Genomic DNA, 9,328 nt, shown 5'->3' with positions numbered 1-9,328 from the left:
TTAGGCTCAGAGCATCTCCCAGTGGGAAACAAGGCAGCCACAGTTACCAGTGACTCTGGTTGTGGTGGGCTACAGGTGTCCTCAGTCAACGCACAGCAACTTGCCAACCTGGGATGAGAGTCTAGGAGAGTCTGCGCTGCTGGTCTCCTAGATTTCCCTGTTTGAGGGTGTCAGGGCATCAGAGCTGGCAGCATGCAATGCTGTTAAATGGAACTCTTGGCTGATCCCAAAATTTGACCAATAAGCCTTAAAGTTTAAGTCATAGGTGTCAAAAGCCCTCATATATATACAGGCACACATTATATACATACTATATAACATAGTTCAAATTATGTTTCATGCATATATATGGATAATGTATTATTGATGTTAAGACAAGGTACCACACATATCCTTACCCTGCTGGAATCCCCAAAGATTAGCAAAAATACATCTAGCAAGTATTAACCTATTCAGGGTTCTAGGTAAGAAACGTGAAGGGGCCCTTTAGGGGAGGCACTGAGGTAAAGGACTGTGGTTCTCACAGGAAGTGCCTTGGCATTTCCTGTTACCTTGGCACCCAGGGAGGGGCTGACAGACACTGACACTGGAAAAACAGGAGGGCAGAAATCTCGGTCACCAGGAGCTGCAGAAACTGTGAGACCACCCAGAATTGTTAGTCAACTGTCATGCTGGTTCCCTGGAGTTTGGGGGTTCTTTGAACATAGAGAGGGGGACCTCCTCCCAGCCTCTCAACACCTACAAAGTTTAGGGCCAGAGTTAGGTCCTGAAGGCGAGGTGCAAACAGGCCAGTTTTCCAGTAAAAGGAAGTGCACATTTTTCCTTTGAGGGTGGGGGTAGAGTGCTTGCCTAGTGTGCTCAAATCCCAAGTTCAATGCTCATCACTACATAAGCCTGGCACAGTGACACACATTTGTAATCCTAGCACTCAGGAGGTGGAGGCAAGAGGGTCCAAAATTCGAGGTCATTATTGTTTACATAGAGAGTGTAAGAACAGCTGGACTACGTAGGATGCTCTTTCAGAACACAAATGAAAAAAAAAAAAATCCCCTGAGAAGATAACAGGTACGGATGGTGTTGGGACCTGCCAGTGTAGACCCGGCAGGGAGGCTATTGGGGTAATGTTGGAGGAAGTTTCTGGGGACTCGCAATGACTAGAAAGTGCGCCCCACATCCAAGAACCCATGGACCTGTGTTAGAGTATGCTTTGGACACGTGGGGCTCCTGGACGGGGTAATAGGAAAAAGGGGGGCATTGGTAGTAACAGGTGAGGATGGAGGTAAACACTCTTCCCTTCCTAGCCCTGGAGGTATGAACAGCAGGAATGTGGGGGGAGGGAAGGTGGAAGAGGAGCCCCAACACCCCCACTCCACCATCACCTTGTTGTGGATCTCGGGGTTAATACCAGCAGCTCTGCTGTGGACTTTGAGAGTCCACAGGAGGGAGGCCTTTGAAATGAGTGTGAGAGTCGACATGCCAAGTTTTACATCAGAGCAAATCCTTTCCCAGGGGAAGGTAGCATGGCTGAAGCCATGGATGAGAAAGCCTAAGCAGTTTCAGGTTGAACAACCATTGAACACAGGCCTCACAATGGATGGGTTTGCAGAAACAGACCTCAGTTCTGCATGGTGACTGAGCTTTTCATCAATGCATGGGGACTGTAGGTGTGTGTTTGTAAACACTATTCATAGTTTATCCCAAAGTGTGGGTTTATTTCTTAGTGACAGATAACGTGTTGCCTTTAATTTGTGGTGCTTGGTAATTAATCCTCCTAGGTATTACTCAGGAGAGGCGGACCAGCCCTATTTGGGGTCTTAGGTGGCAGAGCAGGTACAGCAAGCCTAACAAGACTGCTGGTGTGTGTGTGTGTGTGTGTGTGTGTGTGTGTGTGTGTGTGTGTGCGCGCGTGTGTATGAGAGAGAGAGGGGGGGCTCTTTGGGTCTAGGGGTGAAGAGGCAATGAGCCTTGAGTGGGAAGGAAAAGCCCACACCTTAGCTCTGATGTGTTCATCAGTAGATATAAACCACTTTGCCTCTTCAGAAATCCAGATGAATTTGTCCCTCACCCAAACCCTGCTTTGCCCAGTCTCCCTGTTCAGTTCCTTTGCTCTGTTCCAGCTCAGCTCAGATTAGAATCACCGAGGCAATTAGTAATTGTTAACTATTTTGTAAATAGACAAACGCTGGGGCTGGGGAGATAGCTCAGTGTCTGCTGTGCAAGCATGAGGACCTGAGTGTAGACTCCTAGGCCCCCATCAAAGCCAGACAGATTTCACAGGACTCTAAACCAGCACTGGGGGGTAGAGACAGGTAGATTCTAGGGGCCTGATGTTAGCCAGCCCAGGCAAAATGGCAAACTTTTGGTTCAGTAAGAGGCTGAGACCCTGTCTTAAAAATAAGATGGAGAATGGCTAGGGGCAGGTAGGATGTTGGGGGGGGAGGGCAGAGAGAGGGAGAAGGGATTGAATCTGAAGCAAGCTTGTTCCTAATTTGAACTAATAATATAAAAATATAAGATGGAGAAAAGATAAAGGAAAGACATCCTGATACAAACTCTAACATCCTCACAGCTCCCCCATCCCCACACCCCTCACAAAATACACAAATACCAAATCTCCCTCAACTGTTCCTGGCTAGGATCCCTCCTGAGTATTCTCCAGCATCTCTGCATGGTTCAGATTCATAATTAAAATCTAAAACCACTGAGAAGAATATCAAACCGCAGCCAGTTTCCCCAGTTAGGCAGACAGGCAGAGCTGGAAACTCCATCCTTTGTGCATCCCTCATCCAATCTTCTTGACTTCACGCTATCAGCATCGGCCATAACTGGAATATTTAAGTATCCAAAATAGGTGTGCAAATCAAACATTTACTGATGAGGAATCATAAAGAAATTTATTTTAGAACAATTTCTTTGTATACATGTACTTTTATCACTTGTTCAAGATAAAATCAAATTTGCATACGGCTGAAACAGGTGTGCTTATCTCTGTGTGAAGAATTAAGTCGAGGCTGAGTATTTGATTCTTCAGGATGCAGAGTCGTCGACATTTTCTCAGAGCTCATTGATGTTTGATTTTATAACCGTCAATGCTGAGAACATTCCTTTGAGAAAATATGTAGTGCTGAGTGGCAGCAGTGTGCTCAGGGCCAGTTCAGAAAGTATTGGTAATTTCCTTCTCTCTCTCTCTCTCTCTCTCTCTCTCTCTCTCTCTCTCTCTCTCTCTCTGTGTGTGTGTGTGTTGTGTTGTGTGTGTGTGTGTGTGTGTGTGTGTGTGTTGTGTACAGGTGGTCTGGGAGTTCAGAGGCATCAGATTGCCTGGAGCTGGAATTACAGGGAGTAGTTGTAAGCTGCCTGATGTAGGTGCTTAAGAATTGAACTTGGGTCCTCTGCAAGAGTGATACATGTTGTGTTCTTAACTGCAGAGCCATCTCTCAAGCCCTATTAAATGATATTTATGTGTGTGTATATACACATGCACACACATGTGTATATGATACTGATGATGGTTGATGTCTCCAACTTGTTCACTCTGGGGAGTCAGAGGAACACTGCCCTTGAAATGGAATCTTCCAAGAGTCCTCCCAGCAGGATCCTCAGCTGTCTCTCACTGTGGCAATAGTTTAAAATTTTTTCCAGATAAATTTTGCAGGGGGTGACGTTCTTGAGACCAGAGGGACAAGATCCTAGGAACTTTGTGTCTTTTGGCTCCAGGCTTGAGGATTTAGGAAGTCCTTCCTTTCTGTTTTCACTCTCAGGGGAGTGAGTGCTGTGTCAATAGCAGCAGGATGAGAGGCAGATCCAATCTCTGGGCTCCTTGTTCTTATCGCCCGCCATCTGTGAGGTGGACAGAAGTGTGTTTCTAATGGGAAGTGTAATTAGAGCTTGGCAAGGCCTTGAAGGGCTGATGCTAACTAGGCTAATGACTGAGCAAACACCTCAGTCCCAGCTCAGTCCTGCTCATGAGCTTGACAGAGTAGAACGAGAGGGCACCTGGCTTTTGTAAACTCTGTCCATGCCCAGAGGAGCCTTTAGTTTCTCGATGGGTGTTCCCACCCTTGTTTCCCGGGTCTTCCCCTTCATTCCCATCCTTTCCCCCACCTTTTCTCTATGGATGGCATTACACCCAGAGCCTCTGCTCTTCAGTAGTTCCTATATCTTTAGTTCAGGAGACAGCTAGGACCTTGGACCACTCTACCCAACACCTCAAAATAGATGTCATGCCACCTCAGAGCCCTGAGTGTTAGCTGAGGAACAGTGAAGGCTGGGCGGAGGAGGGGTATCACCACAGCTTTCCGGGGAGCAGTAAGAATTGTAAACACAAAGTCAAAGTTTCCCCCACAAAGAATAAATCTCTTTCATCCCATTGCCTGTTATTTGTGGCTGTGTGCTGGACACTGAGATAATTAATTTACATGCGCTGTCTCATTTAAACTCCAGGACAGAGGCTTAGTTTCCATTGGAGATGAGAGAACACAAATACATCAAAATGTTAAGTTACTTTCCCAAGACCATGTCACTAGTGGAAACTAGATTCTTTGGTTTGGTTTGCTTTGATCTTTCAAGACAGGTCTCTCTGTGTAGCCCTGGCTGTCCTGGAACTAGCTCTGTAGACCAGGTTGACCTTGAATTCAGAGATTCCCCTGCTTCTGCCTCCTGAGCGCTGGGTTTGAAGGCATGCACCTCCATGCCTGCCTAAGAGCTAGATTGCTAAAAGCCCATGCATCTGTAAGGGGTGGGCTGGGGCTGGAGAAGATGTTCTAATAATATAAGACAAGGAGTTCAGTCAGCCCCAAAGGAAACTGGGAAATATGGAGGTAGAAAAACAACTTCTAAATTCTTTCTGACCAGTGGGCAGGGCAGATGTACCCAAGGACCGAGGTCAAGGAGTGGGCAAGATCTGTGGGCTGAGGATGGGAAGGAGACCAGCCCAGAGGAGGATTCAGAATCTAGGTCAGGAATTGGGCCTTGGTCACTGGCTAAGATGCAGGGCAGGGTCCATGTTGTTATTAGCTAGGGAGGAGGTTGCCCCTATGGGAATGCAGGAGAAGGCACCTAGGTAAAAGCCCAGCCTTTAGGGTGGACCAACACATGATCAGGCACAGGGAAAGTGTCATATGACAGAGCGTGGTGGACACACAGGTGTCCACAGCTACTCCTGGCTCAGTGGTTGCTAGATATTAATGAACAAAGGGAAACTTAGAGCAGGGGGCATGGGGATTTTCCCTCCACAGAACCAGGCACTGGATCCAAAGCTAGATACCAACTGCTTCCTAAGTCCTGCAAGATAGAGGTCACTGGCAAATGTTCTGCTTCCTTTTGGGTAAGGCCAGGTACTGGGAGGTATGACCGTATCTGCATTAAGAAGTCCAGAAGGGCTGGGCAGTGGTGGCACACGCCTTTAATCTCAGCACTCAAGGAGGTAGAGGCAGACAGAACTCTTTGAGTTTGAGGTCAGCCTGATCTACACAGTGAGTTTCATGACAGTCAGAACTGTAGCACAGAGAAACCCTGTCTTTAACAAACAAACAAAAAGTCCAGAAGGCCAGGCAATGGGGGAAGGAAGTGGACCACACATGCTAAGATCCCAAAGAAGTTCCTTCAAAAGTCAGTCTCATCACCAGCTACTAGGTGAAAGCCCCTGTGCTCCTGGTAGAACAGACATCAAAGTGGGAAGTAGCTTAAGGAGAGCCTGGAGCATCTCAGGGGTTAAAGGGGAGTCTAAGACTTCCCCTTCTCATTGCTTTATTGCCAGAAACTTCCTTATTTCATGGTAACAGCTAATAACCCAAGTGGGATCAGGATCAAACCATACAAAAGTCAATAGATATTAAACAGCCACTGTATGCTACATATTACAAAACATCATGAGTTAGACACTAATGTCATTCTTACTGATGGAGAAAGTGAAGCTCTGAAATGTAATGCTTGAGTCAAGGATATGTATAAATAGATCATGAATAGCAATCCCAGGGTTTGAACTCATGTGTAAGCTAACACACATAGCCATAACCAGTGTCTTTTACATGGCTGTTCCCTGGAAATACCCACTGGATTGATGAACCCACAGCAAATGGATGAGTGCATTCTTCTAAGGAGCCTTCCCAGGAGTGTAAGACCCAAACAGACTTACGGTTGTATTTATGACTTTTCTTGTTGCCACAACCAAATACCAGATCTAAAGCTAATTAAGAGGGGGAGATTAATTTTGGCCACTGTCTGAGAGCATACAGTCCACCATGAATGGCAAAGTATGTCAGCAGGCAGATCCATGGTGGCAGGTGTGTGTGTGTGTGTGTGTGTGTGTGTGTGTGTGTGTGTGTGTGTGTGTGTGTGTAGCTGGGACTCTCTACCTTGGTGGAGAAGAAAACAGAGAGGAGAAAGGATGTAGGCCTGGTCCATAAAACCTCAAGTAACCCATTTCCTCCAGAGAGGCTCTCTTTGTAGAGGCTCCTCAACCTTCCAAAGCAGCACCACCAGCTAGGGTCCAGGTGTTCAAACACACAAGTTTTTGAGGAATGCTTCACATGCAGCCCTCGATAATAGGGCAATGAAGTTCAAGTGAAATCTAGTGATAGGTTCCCAAGTCACACCAGAATTCCCTGGAAGATATCCTTCTATGAGGTTAAGGCTACAGGCTCATTGGCTGGAAATGAGATGAGAGCTGCATCCCCAAGGCCCCTTGTGTGTCCTAGGCACGATGCTCATAAGAAAACATGACTTGGCATTCTCAAAGCATCAGGCTTATCTCTGTGCTGCTTCTAATCTTGTCTTCAGTGTTTTGTACTGTTCAATATGAATATTTGAACGAGTAGCCTCTATCAGAGTTGGAGAAGCAAAATTCTGGTTCTAGACTAGACTAATTAGACTAGCCTCTAGGGCAAACTTGGGTCTGAGGAGCCTTTCTCTCTCTAGGCATGAAATTCTTCGCACCTATTTCAGAAATGGTACAGAAATCCATAGGTAGAATTGAACACTGAGGATCTAAGAAGTGTCTTTCAAGTCACTCCAGGGGAGCAGAAAACCAGGTCCCACCCCAGGGTTCAAGAATTATCAAGGAGACAGACTACTGGGCAATGTGATTAACTGATGGAGACTTGGGGCAGAAGGCCCACCAAGAGTGCTGCAAGATGGTAGCACAAGAGAGGAAATGTGCTTAGAGGCAACTGTGCACGATGCTTGGACAATAAAGTTTGGATGTAAAATGTCCCCTACAGGCTCATGTGCTTGGTCCTTGGTGGCACTGTTTTGGGAAGGTTATGGAACCTTGAGGAGAGAGCCTTGTTGGAGGAAGTTGGTCAATGGTGGTGGGCCTTGAGTCTTACAGCCTGGCCCCACTTCCTGTCCTTTATCTGCCTCCTGACTGTGGACATGATGTGACCAGTTGCCTCACTCTCTGGCCTTCCCACCATGATGGACTGTATCCTCTTGGACTGTGAGTCAAAATTATCTCTCCCTCCCAAGTTGCTTCTTGTGGGATGTTTGGTCACAGTGGAGAGAAAAGTGACCAAGACAGAAGAGAAAATCTTCTTGGGGTACCATCTGATTGTCACCAAACCACAAGTCAAAAAACCAAGTTGGTGGCCACTGTCTTGTCTGAGTCTAGATTGCTGCTTGGCCTGCACCTGAAACTTGTTGCTGGCTTATCTTGAGGCTGTCTAGAAAGAAGAAAAAGGAGAGGTTTTTCCCATGTGCCCTTTGCCACTTAGTTTGACATAGGGCATGGCCAATCCTCACTTAAAAAGTCTATTTCTGACCCACAGAAATAGCTGACCTGAACAAGGAGGAACTCATGGACACCAGACTAATAACTGAGAGACCAGCATGGCACTGATCCAGAGCCCCCTGAATGTGGGTGTCAGTGAGGAGTCCTCGGCAATATATGGGACATCTGGTAGTAGACCAGTATTTATCCCTGGCGTTATCAATGGACTTTGGGAGTCCAGTCCACGCGGAGGGATGTTTTTTCAGCCTGGACACATGGAGCAGGGCTTAGGCCCTGCCCCAATGATATGACAGACTTTGGAGATCCCTTATGGAGGGCCTCACCCTCTCTGGGTAGTCCAGGGGGATGGGGTGGGGAGTTGATGGGGCGGGGGAGGAGGAGGGAGAAGGAGCTGGGATTGACAAGTGAAGCAGGCTTGCTTCTAATTTAAAATAAAATAAATTAAAAAATCTATTTCTGGAGAGAGAGGGGAGGAAAGAGAGAGGAGGGAGGGAGGGAGAGAGGGAGGGAGGGAGGGAGGGAGGGACAGAGAGAGAGAGAGAGAGAGAGAGAGAGAGAGAGAGAGAGAGCTCTGTACATGGTGCTTCCTCTACTCTGTTCCACATGTGAAACTGCTTCTTGCCAGCTCCCTGCTGGCTTGGAGTGTACACTCTGTAGCTGTGTGCTGGGATTCACATTATGGCACTAGGAAGAGGGGAAGGGAGCTGCAGCTGAAATCAGCTTGCTTCCTTGTGTATAACATAGCTCCGAACATTTTCTACACTGGCTGCCTCGGTACCTCAATGCCCACTCCCAGCAGCTCACTGGCCACCCAGGACTCTGGATCTTGCCTCAGAACCTCACTCCTTCCTCTGGGCAGCTTCAGGGGCCAGCTGTCTCTCCCGGTGTTGTTTCAACATTGTCAGGCCCTGTAGGCTTTGTCTCTTTTGTTCCTCTCATTGTCAAGGACCCAAAATACTTGGTTTCTGTTTAGGAACAGAGTACCAAGGAAAAGCAAATGCCCAGTGTCAGCTTTTTCCAGCTCCTCTTGCCTTCTTTCATTCTCTTTGCTGACTTTTTTTCCCTCTTCCCAGCCCTCTAACTCTCACAGTTTACAGAATCTTCCAGTTACTTGCTCAGAAGTATCTCACCTGGTTTGTCTTTTTCTCCCTCCTCTTCCTCTTTCCTTTCCTCTTCCTTTCCCAAGCTCCTGAGCACCCACAAAAGAGTCTCCTCTCTGGGCTGAGCAGTGGGGAGAACAAGTCACAGTGCCCAGAACAGGCAATAATGGGAATGAAAGCCACAAGATGGAGTTAAAGAATTTGCAAGATCGGCATTTTTGTTTTGTTTTGCTTTATGACTACCCTTGTATAACTTGATTAGTTCATTTGCTAATTCCAGTATAACCTGGCTAATTACAGGCCACACTATTAAGGTCAGGACACACGTGGGTAGTCACTGTGTGGAAGAACTCTCCGTATCTGAGACCTGTCGCTAATTCCAAGCAATCCAAGGCTCAGATTGCACCACAGACTTCTTCACCTGTTCTTAGGCCAGTGAGAGGGAGTTGTTCTTTCCACTTTCTGGGTCACTTCAGAGGCATCGGTGTCCCTGATGGGATCC

The sequence above is a fragment of the Cricetulus griseus genome, chromosome 3 (genome assembly GCF_003668045.3).
Source record: "Cricetulus griseus strain 17A/GY chromosome 3, alternate assembly CriGri-PICRH-1.0, whole genome shotgun sequence".
NCBI classification, from domain to species: domain Eukaryota; kingdom Metazoa; phylum Chordata; class Mammalia; order Rodentia; family Cricetidae; genus Cricetulus; species Cricetulus griseus.
Note: the sequence above shows the minus strand (reverse complement) of the source record.